Source organism: Tenrec ecaudatus, chromosome 3 (assembly GCF_050624435.1).
Source record: "Tenrec ecaudatus isolate mTenEca1 chromosome 3, mTenEca1.hap1, whole genome shotgun sequence".
Classification (NCBI taxonomy): domain Eukaryota; kingdom Metazoa; phylum Chordata; class Mammalia; order Afrosoricida; family Tenrecidae; genus Tenrec; species Tenrec ecaudatus.
The window spans coordinates 143,472,744-143,486,278 of record NC_134532.1 but is presented as its reverse complement, the minus strand read 5'-3'; the positions used below and the strand labels follow the sequence as shown (position 1 = coordinate 143,486,278).

Below are 13,535 nucleotides of genomic sequence, written 5' to 3'. Positions count from 1 at the left end.
GCACCTGATCTGTCCCCACCACACCGAGGCAAAACACTAAGGGTGTGCAGCAGAACAGCAAGGGGAACAGAGAACAGAAGTCCTGAGGGAGTACCAAAAATAGACTTTGGGGCCAGGGCATATCATCCAGTCAGTCTCGACCAAAAAATACCCCTATAGGTCAATAAGCAGACCTTCAACTATTTACAGGCTTTTACATATTTTTGGCATTGTTTTTTGGCATTATTTTGGTTTCTTTTGTTGCTTTGTTTTGCACTGTTGTTTTTTGTGTGTGTGTGTGCATACTATTATCTCTGCAGGTATATCTAGATAAGGTGGGCTAAATGAACTATCTGGATGAGAAAACAATGGGACCAATGGTTCCAGGGAGACATGGGAGAGGGGGAGGTGGGAGAAAGGAAGGGTTATTAACCAATCAAGGGACAAGAGAACAACAAGTGACCCAAAATCAGTGGCAAGGAGGGTTTAAGAGGCCTGATAGGGACTGATCAAGGATAAGGTACCTGAGAGGAATTACTGAAACCCAAATTAAGGCTGAGCATCATAGTGGGACAAGAGGAAAGTAAAAGGAAATAGAGGAAATAGCTAGGAGGCAAAGGGCATTTGTGGAGGTCTAAATACAGGCACATATATATATGTAAATATAAATGATTATGGGGAAATAGATCTATATGCATATATTTATAGGTTTAGTATTAAGATGGCGGAAGGACATTGGGCCTCCACTCAAGTACTCCCTCAATGCAAGAATACTTTCTTCTATTAAATTTGCATTCCATGAGGCTCACCTTCCCAACACGATCTCTGAAGACAAATGTGTGCATAAGCAAAGGTGGTGAAGAAAGCAAATAGTGCTTGGCTATCAAAAGATAGAGTGTCTGGGGTCTTAAAGACTTGAAGATAAACAAGCGGCCATCTAGCTGAGAAGCTACAAAGCCCACATAGAAGAAGCACATCAGTCTGTGTGATCACAAGGTGTTGAAGGGATCAGGTATCAGGCATCAAAGAACAAAAACATCATATCATTGTGAATGAGGGGGAGTGAAGATTAAGGACCTAAAGCTCATCTGTAGGCAAACTGGACATCCTCTTACAGAAGGGTTGTGGGGAGGAGACGAGGCAGTCAGGGTGCAATGTAGAAACAATGAAACACACGAGTTTCCTCTAGTTCTTAAATGCTTCCTCCCTCTCCCACTAACATGATCCCAATTCTACCTTACAAATCCGGCTAGATGAGAGAGTGTACACTGGTACAGATAGGAACTGGAAACACAGGGAATCCAGGACAGATGCACCCCTCAGGACCAGTGGTGAGAGTGGTGATAATGGGAGGGTGGAAGGAAGGTGGGGTAGAAAGGGGGGACTGATTACAAGGATCTACATATAACCTCCTCCCTTGGGGATGGACAACAGAAAAGTGGGTGAAGGGAGATGTTAGACAGTGTAGATGTGACAAAATAATAATTTATTAATTATCAAGGGTACATGAGAGAGGGGGGAGCAGGGAGGGAAGAGAAAATGAGGAGCTGATACCAAGGGCTCAAGTAGAAAGCAAAATACGTTGAAAGTGATGAGGGCAACAAATGTATAAATGTGCTTGGCACACAATAGATCAATGTATGGATTGCAATTAGAGTTGTATGAGCCCCCAATAAAATTATTTTTTTAAATGCATTGCAGTGAGCAGGCTTGTTTCACATTAATTCTCTAAAATATTGAAAATCAAGGATGTTACATTGAGGATTGAGGTACCCAATCCATATGACCCAAGCCATAACATTTTCAGTACCCTCATGGATGAGAAAGTTGGACATTGAAGAATTGATGCATTTAAATTGTGGTGCTGGAAGAGAATATTGAAAGTAGCATGGCTTGCCAAAAGGAGAACCAAATTCTATTGGAAGAAATACGGTCAGAGTTCTCTTTAAAGCAAGAATGGCAAAACTTTGTCTTTCATGCTTTGGATATGTTGTCAGGAGAGACCAGTTCCTAGGGTGAAGGACATCATGTTTGGTATAGTAGGGGGAGGGGTGCAGACTGGAGACCCAAAGCCCATTTGTTGGCCACTGGACATCCCCTTGCAGAAGGGTCTCGGGGAGGAGATGAGCCAGATAGGGTGCGATGTAGCAACGATGAAAAATACAACTTTCCTCTAGTTCCTAAATGCTTCCTCCTCCTCCACTATCATGATCCCAATTCTACCTTGCAAGTCTGGCTAGACCAGAGGATGTACACTGGTACAGATAGGAACTTGAAACACAGGGAATCCCAGGCGAATGATCCCTTCAGGACCAGTGGCAATACTGGGAGGGTAGAGGGAACCGATTACATGGATGTACATGAGACCTCCTCCCTGGGGAACAAATAACCGAACAGTGGGTGAAGGGAGACGTTGTACAGGGAAAGATATGACAAAATAATAATTTATAAATTATCAAGGGCTCATTAGGGAGGGGGGAGCGGGGAGAGAAGGGGAAAATGAGGATCTGATGCCAGGGGCTTAAGTGGAAAGCAAATGATTTTAGAATGATGAGTGCAGTGAAAGTTCAAATGTGCTTTACACATTTGGTGTATGTATGGATTGTGATAAGAATTGTCTGAGCCCATAATAAAATGATTAAAAAAAGAGAAAATGATGATGTCAACAAATGTACACATGTGTAGAAAGGGGGAACTGATCTCGGGGATCTACATATAACCTCCTCTCTGGGGGGTGGGCAATATGAAAGTGGGTGAAGCGAGATGCCGGGCAGTGTAAGATAAGATAAAATAATAATTCATAAATTATTAAGGGTTCATGACGGAGGGGGGAGCGGCGAGGGAGGGGGAAGGAAAAAAAAGGAAAATGAGCTGATTCCAGGAACCCAGGCAGAGGGTGAATTTTGAGAATGATGAGGGCAATGAATGTACAAATGTGCTTTACACAATTGATGTATTTATGGATTGTGATAAGAGTTGTATGAGCCCCTAATAAAATGATTTTTAAAAAGTAGATGGGCAGCTAAAGGAGGAAGGCCCTCACCAAGATGTATTGACACAATAGGTGCAACAGTGGACCTAAGCAGGAGAAAAATTGTGAGGGTGGTGCAGGACCATACAATGGTTCGTTGCCTTGTGCGTAGTCAGTACAAGTCAGGACCGACTGGGTGGCACCTAACAAACAACAATGTAGGACAGGATAAAACTGCCCCTTTGGATTTCTGAGACTTTAAGTCTTTATTGGAGTAGACAGCCTCATCTTTCTCCAAAGGAACAGCATCTGTACTACTGATCTACTGTGACTGATGGTGATTAGTATAATCAACATGTAAAGAAAAATTAATGTGAGGATTAAGAATAGGAACTAAATAAAACCATTTCTATTTGGGGTACCAGCATATACCTATCAGTTTCTCAAGCTGGTGGATCATGCATTCCTGTGATGATGGAATCTTTGCCACTGATATTTTATAGATTGCAAGACAGACTGATCTTACCAGAGCATCCAGACCAAGATAAATTAGAAATAAAGGGTTGGCAATCTTCTTTTTGTATTAGTCCACGAAAACCTTATGGATGAGAACAGAACATCATTTTAACTTGTTTGCTTTTGACATGACAACAAAATGAATCAATTACTAGAAGAAAATATCATGTTTGGTAAAATAGGGCTACCCAGTAGAAGACCCGTCAATGTCTATATTCATTGACAAGTACAATAACTGCAGCAATAGACTAGAATATTCCAATGAGAGTAAAGATGATATAGTACCAGCCAATGACACATTCTATTGTAGATAAAATCTATATAAGTTAATTGATTCCACAGCAGCTACCATCTATCTTCTCTTTTTGTCTCTATTAATTTTTAGATAATATAATCTGGAAAACAAACAATAAAAATACTACAATTAGAAATTTAGGAATAGATAACTACTTAGTCATAACAGAGTCAACATATGCACACAAAGCCAAAAAGAAACTACAATGGGAAGGCTGCAAGGCCATTTGCAATTACTGAAAAGAAAAGAAAATACCTAGACAGAAACTTAAAAAAACATGGAAAAAACAGCTCTGAACAATAAATAGGTAGGCTTGAATAATGTAGAGGTGTGGCTGATTCAACATCTTAAAATAATGTTAGTCTCTGAATTAGTCTGTGTTGCCTAGTGAAACAGAATCAGTAATACTCACATATGCATAAGAAAAAACTTTATATCAATAAATAATTTTATATAAAGAAGGCATCTAACTCAGTCCAATTCAAGTCTATAAATATGATGCAAACCAGGCCTTCTTAAGCCCCACATAGCTGCTGGCCAATAATGGGGCAAGTGAAGCAGATGCAGGAAGAACAGAGACCAGTGAGTGACGATATCCTTGGTCCAAAGTTAGTGGAAACATAGCAGACCCTCAACAGCTCTCAGGGCTGGGGGGCCCATTGGAGGCACCCCTAGAGGCAGGCAGAGTCAGCCTCAAGCAGGAAGGTGAGAGGGCAAAGAGAGAGAAGTTCCCAGTTTCTTTCTTTTAAACAGGCGACACCCCCAAGGAGGTATCATCAGGCTGTGACCTGATTGACAGATTGCAGTCTACCCCTACACTTTCACACAAATGCAAGTTGATTTAAATTCTAACCACTTCCTAATTTTATTTATAAATTTAAGATAATCATGCTGAAATAATCATAAGATTTATGTTTTAAAACTTTTTGAACTATAATGGGTACTCAAAACAAACCAATTATTTTTCAAAGCTATATATTGAAATGTTTTTACAAAACAATCTCATCACCTCCAAAGTACTCTCCATTACACTTAATACATTCGTCAAGTCTGCAATCCCATTTTTGGAAACATTTTTCAAACTCATCTATTTGAATGGCTGACAGCACCTCCTTCGTTTTCTCTTCACTTTTTCTCCATCATCAAATCACTATCCTTTCGTGTCCCTCTGCATTCATGGAAGCATTCCTGGACACAAAAAGATGAATGATGAACTGAACAACAATCACATCTTATTTTAAAAGAACCAGAAGTTCTTACATTGAAAGAAGAAATGGAGAAATGTATTGATGATCCTATAAAAATGAGAAGTAAGCCAACAATTGGCAAATAAATAAATTTGAATGACCTTTAAGCATAGGAAATCTGAATATATGAATAATTATATTAGGCTGAGATTTTTAGAGACATAAAACCAGTGCCGCTCACATATTTTTTAGAACTTTATAATAAGGAAGCACCTTAGTCTAGTCTGACTGAAATCCATGTTAGCTGGAGCCCGCTTCAGATTCACTCAGCTCTCTACCTGTGGATGAAGCATAAAGGTGACACGAACACCTGGGAGATCACAGGCAGATTGGTGCAGCGTCACATAGATCTAAGTTCTGTGGGAACATGGCAGGGTACCACATCTCCCAGAGTTGACAGGCCATGTCCTAGAGTCCGATTCTCAATCCTAGAGCGATTCCCAATGCAGACAAACTGAAAGGCAAAGAGGCGCAAGTGAGAGAGCCATTCACAGTGTACCCCTTATTAAAAGGCCATACCCACAAGGAAGTGTTAGGTCTCTCTCTCCTGGCTAGATGCCAACCTCAGTCCTTGGCTCAGCGCGAGAAAGATTTCACGCTGAAGCCAGGCTCGTCATCCAAGTGAATTTAATGAGTTAAAAGAAGTTTCAGGTTTTACGCAGCACCCATAGGATTCCTCTGACCATGCGGCCTGGCAGAGACTGCCCCAGGTCACGCAAGGATATCTCTCCTCCCATGAAGACGACCAGCCAAGCCCCTCTCCCTTCCAGTCCCTGCCTTTTCAAGTTTTCCCTGAGGATGCGTGGTGAACGACCCCAGGTTGATCCCATTGGCTGAATTGCAATCACCTGGCCCAGGTGGGCTGCTCCAGGTGTAAAGTCCATGGGAGCCCACCGGCGGGAAAATCCAGCTTTGTCCTATGCTGGCTCTCCTGGGCATGCATAAATGGACTTCCCAATTCCCTAGGCTAAGCTGCCTAACAGAAGTATCATCTAGTTGTGACATTATTGAGAAGTTGATGCTACCCTACCCCTACCTCCACTCAGGTCCCATCAATTTGACACAAAACCTAATCATCACAGATTGTCCCTAGTCAACTTAACACCCGCACATAATTATTTAACCCGTATATCATCTCCAAATGGAGACACAAATAAAATCATGTTTGCACTTAACAGGATACAACCGGCTTACATCCAAATGAAAATCTACCATCCCCATTAATACCTTATATTAAATAAACAAAATATTTGATGCCCGGCAATTGAAATTCTGTGAACAATCACCCACACACTCGGATCCTATCAACATCTCCTCCACCCTCTGTTGTTTAGACCCACTTGGAAAAGAGAAAACTATTCCATTGGGGGTGGGGGTTCTTCCTTATTCCACTTATTTGATACCAAAGAGACCCATGAAAGCTGGTGAGCCAGTCATTTCATGCCTTTGTCATTGTTAGGCACCTTAGAGTGAGGTCACAACCGTAGTAACCCTATGCACAACAGTGCACAGTCCTGTATAGCCATAGTGTCAATCCATCTCCATGAAAGCCTTCCTCATTTTTGCTGCTCGTCCACTTTACTAAGTAGGATGTCCTTCTCCAGGGACTGGTCTCTCTGAATAACATGTCCAAAGTATGTAAGATGAAGTCTTGCTATTCTTGCCTCTAAGGAGTACTCTAGTCATACATACTGCTTCCAAGACAGATAAGTCTGTCTTTTTGCAGACCGTGATACTCTAAATATTCATGCCTTTATCAAATTCACTGAAGAAAAAAAGTGACTGGCTTTTGGAATTTTGACCAGTTTCCCTATAAATTCACCTAGGCTGGAAAAAATCTATGCCCTTCAGAGAAGCAATCCCTGTAGGACTGAAAGTTAAATGGAGCTTGCAAGCAGTTGGAAAACACTTGCTAGGTGACCACCTGGATTCACATGTTGAGTAGAAATTGGGGAAAATCACAATGGAGAAAGATAGGTTGAGCCTGTTCAATGACACCCCTTGATCTGGTTTATGGGGTCCAGACAGGTCATGCCTTTATCTAGCCCCATATTGGGTATCCAATTTTTAAATTGCCCATTCCTAATAAGCCAGTGCTCTGAGGAGACAAACATATATTTATTTGATGTAGAAATAATCATTCCTGTTGGAACATTGTCCATATCTATAAGCAGCATATCATCCATGTGCACCAGCTCACAGGGTCAAACATTTTCCTCTTCGTCTGGTTGGGTTCTGGTCAGTGCTAGCCATTCCAAGCTAGGTCAATCGCTACAAGGAGGAAGCCCAAGAATTCATACATTTCCCTCTACTTGAGGCCATTGGCCCTTAACCTGTTCTCCTCATCCCTATCCCTCTCTTCCATGCTACTCTTTAAATTGCAGACAAGTTAGTGCTTCCTCGGCTCTCCTCTCTGATCAATTGGACCAGGTCAATGGGTGTCATTGACCAGGCTCAAGTTGTCTCTCATCATTGGTGTATTCTCCCCATTTTCACTCAACAAGTGACTTCAGGTGGTCCCTAGCAAGTGTTTCAAGCAGTTTGCAGCTTTCCTTTAATTTTCAATCCTAGAGGAGAGGGTTCTCTGAAGGGCACAGATTTTTCCAGACAAGGTAGATTTATAGGCAAACTGTTAAAAAAAAAAAGAGAGAAAGAAAAAACAGTTCCTTTTTTCTATAGTGTCTATTTTAACAGCTTTAAGTGGGTCTACATATCTTTTCAAATGCAAATATCCTGATGCTCCAGGCATTGGGTGAATGAGGGTGGGGTGTTTAGACAAAAAGCTAAGCTCCTTGCTCTAAGGTGACTGGGAAATTTCTAACTCTTCTTTTAGACCTATGGTGTAGTGGTCACACATTGTGCTGATAACTGCAAGGTCTGTAGTTTGAAACCACCAACTGTTCCTGGGGAGAAAGACAAGGCTGTCTACTCAGGTATATCATTTCCATCTCACAAACTCACAGGGTCAGATCTACACTGTCCCATAGTGTCACCATGAGTTAGTGTTGACTCTATGGCAATGAGCAGTAATAATAAGGCTCACAAACTCTCTCTAATTAGAATTTACAACATTAATTTCTTCACACTTTATAGGTAGGAGAAATTAATAATCCTAGTATAGTCAATTCCTATAGACAATCTCTTTTAAAACACTCAAGTTGAAAGTTTATATGCATATGGTCTGGGGCTTGTGGCTGGGAGCAGGGTGCATACATCAGACTTGGCCTTCTATTGACCATTTTGTGTAAATAGCATGTCTTACATCCCAGGGGAGTCTAGAAGCAGCTTTTCTCCACCCAGTTGCACTTTACCATACATTGGATTTCTTTTGGTCATTTCAGGCAAGAATAACAAAAGAAAACTCAGACAAAGCTTTCACTTTTCATTTCCTTTCCAGAAACAATGGAATAAACTTCTTGGCCATTCTGACTGTCTCTGGCTTCCCAAAGGGAAAGAAAACATCCTACCACTGGACTGCCATAGAATCCCATTTCAAATTGTATTAGGCCGAATTTTCTGGAGAAACAAAATCAGTGACACTCCACTCCTACCTCCACCCATGTACCATCAAGTTGACGGAAAATCAAATCATCACAATGTTGAAAAATATTATCTTACTTAATACAGCAGATAAAAGTCTGCAAACCATACAATATTATCTTGATAAAACTGTATAGAAACTAGCATTCCCAGAAATTGATAGCCATGCCAATTCCAAATTGATAGTCATGCCAAAGAAATATGATCCAGCAGAATGTGGAGATTATGAAACACATCACTCATGAATATCACATGTAAGTAAAGCTTTGCTGAAGGTAATTAAAAAGCAGTTGCAGCAGTACATTGACAGGGAGCTGCCACAAATGCAAGCCAGATTCAGAAGAGGACATGGGATGAGAGATCACTGCTGATGTCAAATGAATTCTAGCTGAAAGCAGAGAATAACAGAAAGTTGTTTAGTTGTGTTTTATTAACTGTGCAAAGACATTTAACCACGTGGAACATAGCAAATTGTGGGAATCACGGTGTCAGAGAAAATCTAAAATGTTTAATTGTGTTCTTATCAAAATTTCATAAAGACCAAAAGCAGTCATTCTATTGAAAGAAGGTCATACTGTCTGGTTTAAATCACAGAAGCTATGTGTCAGGATTTTATCATTGTATCATATGTATACTCAATCTGTATGCTGAGCAAGGAAGCCAATAAATTGGACTATATAAGACACACAAGGCATTGGGATCAGAGGAAGACTCATTTACAGCCTGTGATCTGCAGGTGACATATTCTGACTCTCTGAAAGCCAGCAGGACTTGAAACGCTTACCAATGAAGATCAGTGTAATATCCTTCAGCACAGATTACACCTCCACGCTAAGAAAACAAAAATCCTCTCAACTAGACCAATAAGCAACAGCATGCCAAATAGAGAAAAGTTTGACATGGTCAAGGATATAATTTTACTTGTATTTACAACCAACACCAATGGAAGTAGCATTCAAGGAATCAAATGTTGGGCAAATCTATGGTAAATCCTTTAAAGAATATAAGTTGTATAACTCGTCTTGAAGTGATTAAACTGTTGAATTGTATGATATGTGAAGTATATGCCAATAAAACGACTGGGAAAAAAGATAGAGAGTAATTAATAGTAAAATGCAAAATTCTGATTTTAATATGTATTAAAGTTTACATATAAAATACTACAGGCAAAACCAACTGAACAAATATAAAAAAAATAAGCAAGGACATCACTTTGAAGTTCCAATAGGCATGCAAAAGCCAAACAATAAGCATGACTGAAGAATAACTGATACGTTTGTATTGTGGTGTGGCTAAAGACTGTTGAATGCATCTTGGGGTGCCGTACAATGAATAAACCTATTTGGGGAGGAGCACAACCAGACTGTTCCTTAGAAACAAAGTTGATGAGATTTTTGACTCACATGCTTTGAGTATTTTGTCAGGAGTGTCCAATCCCTGGAAAAGAACATGATGCTTGATAAAGTAGAGGGTCAGTGAAAAGAGAGGATGACCGACATAGTAGTAGCAACAACTTGGTCATTGACAGCAACAGTTGTGAAAATGACGCAGGATGCGGCAGTATTCATTCGGTTGTGCACAGGGTAGCTAGGAATCAGGAACACTGTCAGGCCCTAGCAGGAACGCAGGGGAGCACAGGTTACAGAGTGGTTACACTTTGTGCCGTGACCTGCAGCTGCTCCTTGGGAAACAGAGGAGGCTTGCTATTTACTGTAAAGAGCTGCGGTCTCGAAACCCAGAAGGGCAATTCTACTCTGTCCTAGGGTCTCTCTGAGTCAGTATGGGCTCAATGGCAGTGAGTTTGTTTGGTTCGGAACAAGGACAGACAGTGGAAACAGAATAAGCAGTGATAAAGAAATTAGGTTATCTAGATCGTTTTTGTAGATGATTTTGCTTTAAAATCCCATGTATATTTTATATAATTGTAATGCAAAATAATTGTCTTTAAAATGAAAATACAATGAACAATTTTTATCTAATTGTGAGTCCAGCTAACATCACAGGCATTAAAAAAGTTTCTTTTTTAAATCCATTAATTTCATCAAACATTCCTAGTGGAATATATGGGAAAGAAAAACTATCTGTAGGAAATCATAAGCTGTTTTCAATAAACATGTTTTTTTTTTGTTTGTAATGTGGTAGTTACATACTCTGGTGTCAATTTGAGAAGAGTATGAGTGAAGGGGTGGAGTCTAGCCTGTCAATAAAGATATAACTAATGAGGCCTCTGTGTGGTCATGGCCTTCTGAAAATTCTGGGAACTCCTGTATTTCCTCCTTGGAGGCTGAAGACACACACTCTCTCTGCTCACTCCCTTGGAGATGCTCTACTGACAAGATACTTGGTGCTACACTCTGGGAGCTGAAGAAACCACATGGACCTACCTTAATGCAACTAGACCTCTGGAGCCAGGGAAGTCATGTATATATAGATCCCTGCCAGCACTGAGATGATTACAATGCCACTGTTTCCACAAGACTGCCAACCCTCTGTCCTGTGATCCTCCTGCATTCAGCATCATTGCATGTATTTCATGAGTTGGAAGAGGACTTTATCGATTGGTATCAGACACATGGACTAATATTGGGCTTATGGACTTGATATGGACTGGGCTGGGATGTTTTCTCAATATTCAACTGCTCTTGTATATAAACCTATTTCTTATACACATATGAGTGGCTCTATGAATTTGTTTCTCTAGTCTATCAGACTAACACAGGTAATATTGACAACTTTCTTTTGAGATATATGTGAGATAAAGAGTATGAGATACTATATTGCTGTCTTTGAAGCTCATTATTTTTATATGGATGAAAGGAGACTGTGGAGCTTGCATAGCGGATGTAATTGACCAAAGTTCCCATGAGATATACTTTGAAATCCCTTGCGCATTTGTACTCAGGCCACACTTCCTGTGGGATGCTCTTGCCCAGTTAGTGAGCATGTCAATCATTTTACGGTCATCTAATTACTGGGTGTCACAACTCTTAATAGGCAAACTTCTTTGACTCAAGGACTCATAGAGTGAAGGGCAATTTAGCAGCCTTCTATTTCACCTCCTGTCTCTCTCTCTCCTTCCTCTTATTTCTTCTTGCTCTTTCACTTAGGGTAGGTCATATATCATAGAACTACAAGCTTTCTTCTTATTAAAGGGACAACATAAAAGTGTAAACAGGAGGCACCAAGCACCAAACCTTCCTCACATCCTTTAGGTATCTTCTTCTCAACAGTCCCCAATGATAAGCCCAACTTTCATGTAGTCCCTCCTCCCAATCCTGAACTTTTGTGCTCTGAACACTTAAGCATCCATGCCTTCCTAATACATAACACTCCCTAACACATAGTACCATTGGTGAGATACACTCCCTTTCATGGTTAATTGTTTAGAAAACACTGAGAGACACTAGAGATACATCGTAAAAACAAAACAAAGAAAAATAAAAACATTGGCTTTTTTCTTTTAAAAAAATCATTTTATTCGGACAATGCTTATCACAATCCATACATATATCCAGTGTGTCAAGCACATTTGTACATTGTTGCCTTCATCATTCTCAAAACAGTTTCTTTCTGCTTGAGTCTTGGTATCAGCTCCTCATTTCATCCCCTCCCTCCCCACTCCTCTCTACCTCATGAACCCTCGATAATTTATAAATTATTATTATTTTGTCATATCTTACACTGTCCAGTGTCTCCCTGCACCCACTTTTCTGTTGTCCGTGCTCTAGAGAGGAGGTTATATGTAGATCCTTGTAATTGGTTCCTCCTTTCTATCCCACCTTTCCTCCACACTCCCAGTATCACCACTCTCATCACTAGTCCTGAGGAGTTCATCTGTCCTGGATTACCTGTGTTTCCAGTTTCTATCTGTACCAGTGTACATCTTCTGGTTTAGCTGGATTTGTAAGGTAGAATTGGGATCATGATATGGGGGCAGGGAGGAAGCATTTAAGAAACAGAGGAAAGTTGTATGTTTCATCATTGGTACACTGCACCCTGATTTGCTCATCTCTTTCCCGCAACCCTTCTGTAAGGGAATGTCCAAGTGCCCACAGATGGGCTTTGTGTCCCCAATCTGCACTCCCCCTCTTTCACAAAAATATGATTTTTTGTTCCTTGATGCCTGATACCTGATCCCTTTGACACCCTGTGATCACACAGGCTGGTGTGCTTCTTCCATGTGGGCTTTGTTGCTACTGAGCTAGATGGCCGCTTGTTTATCTTCAACCCTTTAAGACCCCAGATGATATATCTTTTGAAAGCCAGGCTCCATCAGCTTTCTCCACCACATTTGCTTATGCACCCATTTGTCTTCAGTGATCATATCGGGAAGGTGAGCATTCAATGATATGAGTTTTTGTTCTTTGATGGCTGCTACCTGATCTTATCCACAGCTCGTGCTCACACAGGCTGGTGTGCTTCTTCCATGTGAGCTCGGTTGCTTCTTTGCTAGATGGCTGTTTACCTTCCAGCCTTTAAGACCCCAAATGCTATATCTTTTGATAGCTGGGCACCATCCACATTCTTCACCACATTTGCTTATGCACCCATTTGTCGTCAACACTCATGGGAAGGTGAGCATCATGGAATGCCTCCACAGAATCTGGAGTGGGCATGCAGACCCTACCACGATGCAGCAAACCATAAGGATGGATGGAAGGATGTTTGAAAAGAGACAGCTACAGGGCTAGCCCCAACCAGAGCCAAACTGATGTCCGCCCTGGATGTGGGTGTGGCGGAGAGTAGAACTGATCCTACAGGTTGGGGAGAGAGGCCAGGATGCCACACCCACATGAAAGCAGGTTTGGAGGTTGGAAAGGAAGAGAGCTAGATTTGACTGGACCCCATACCTGCTCATCAGGCTCCAAGGATGACATCCCTATGGGGAGCTAATGGGACACAGAGGGGACTGGGCAAATGACAACAGCACATGTCACACTGTCCCCTTACTGGAGCAGACTGCGACAGCGGACATTTCTGGGGTCAC

At 41.1% G+C, this 13,535-nt stretch overlaps 1 protein-coding gene across 1 annotated transcript in view; it reads left to right on the top strand.

Moving 5' to 3' along the window:
- Positions 1 to 13,535, top strand: part of CFAP299 (cilia and flagella associated protein 299) — a 695,469-nt gene that overhangs the window by 206,699 nt on the left and 475,235 nt on the right. The gene's annotated exons all lie outside the window — the stretch shown is intronic.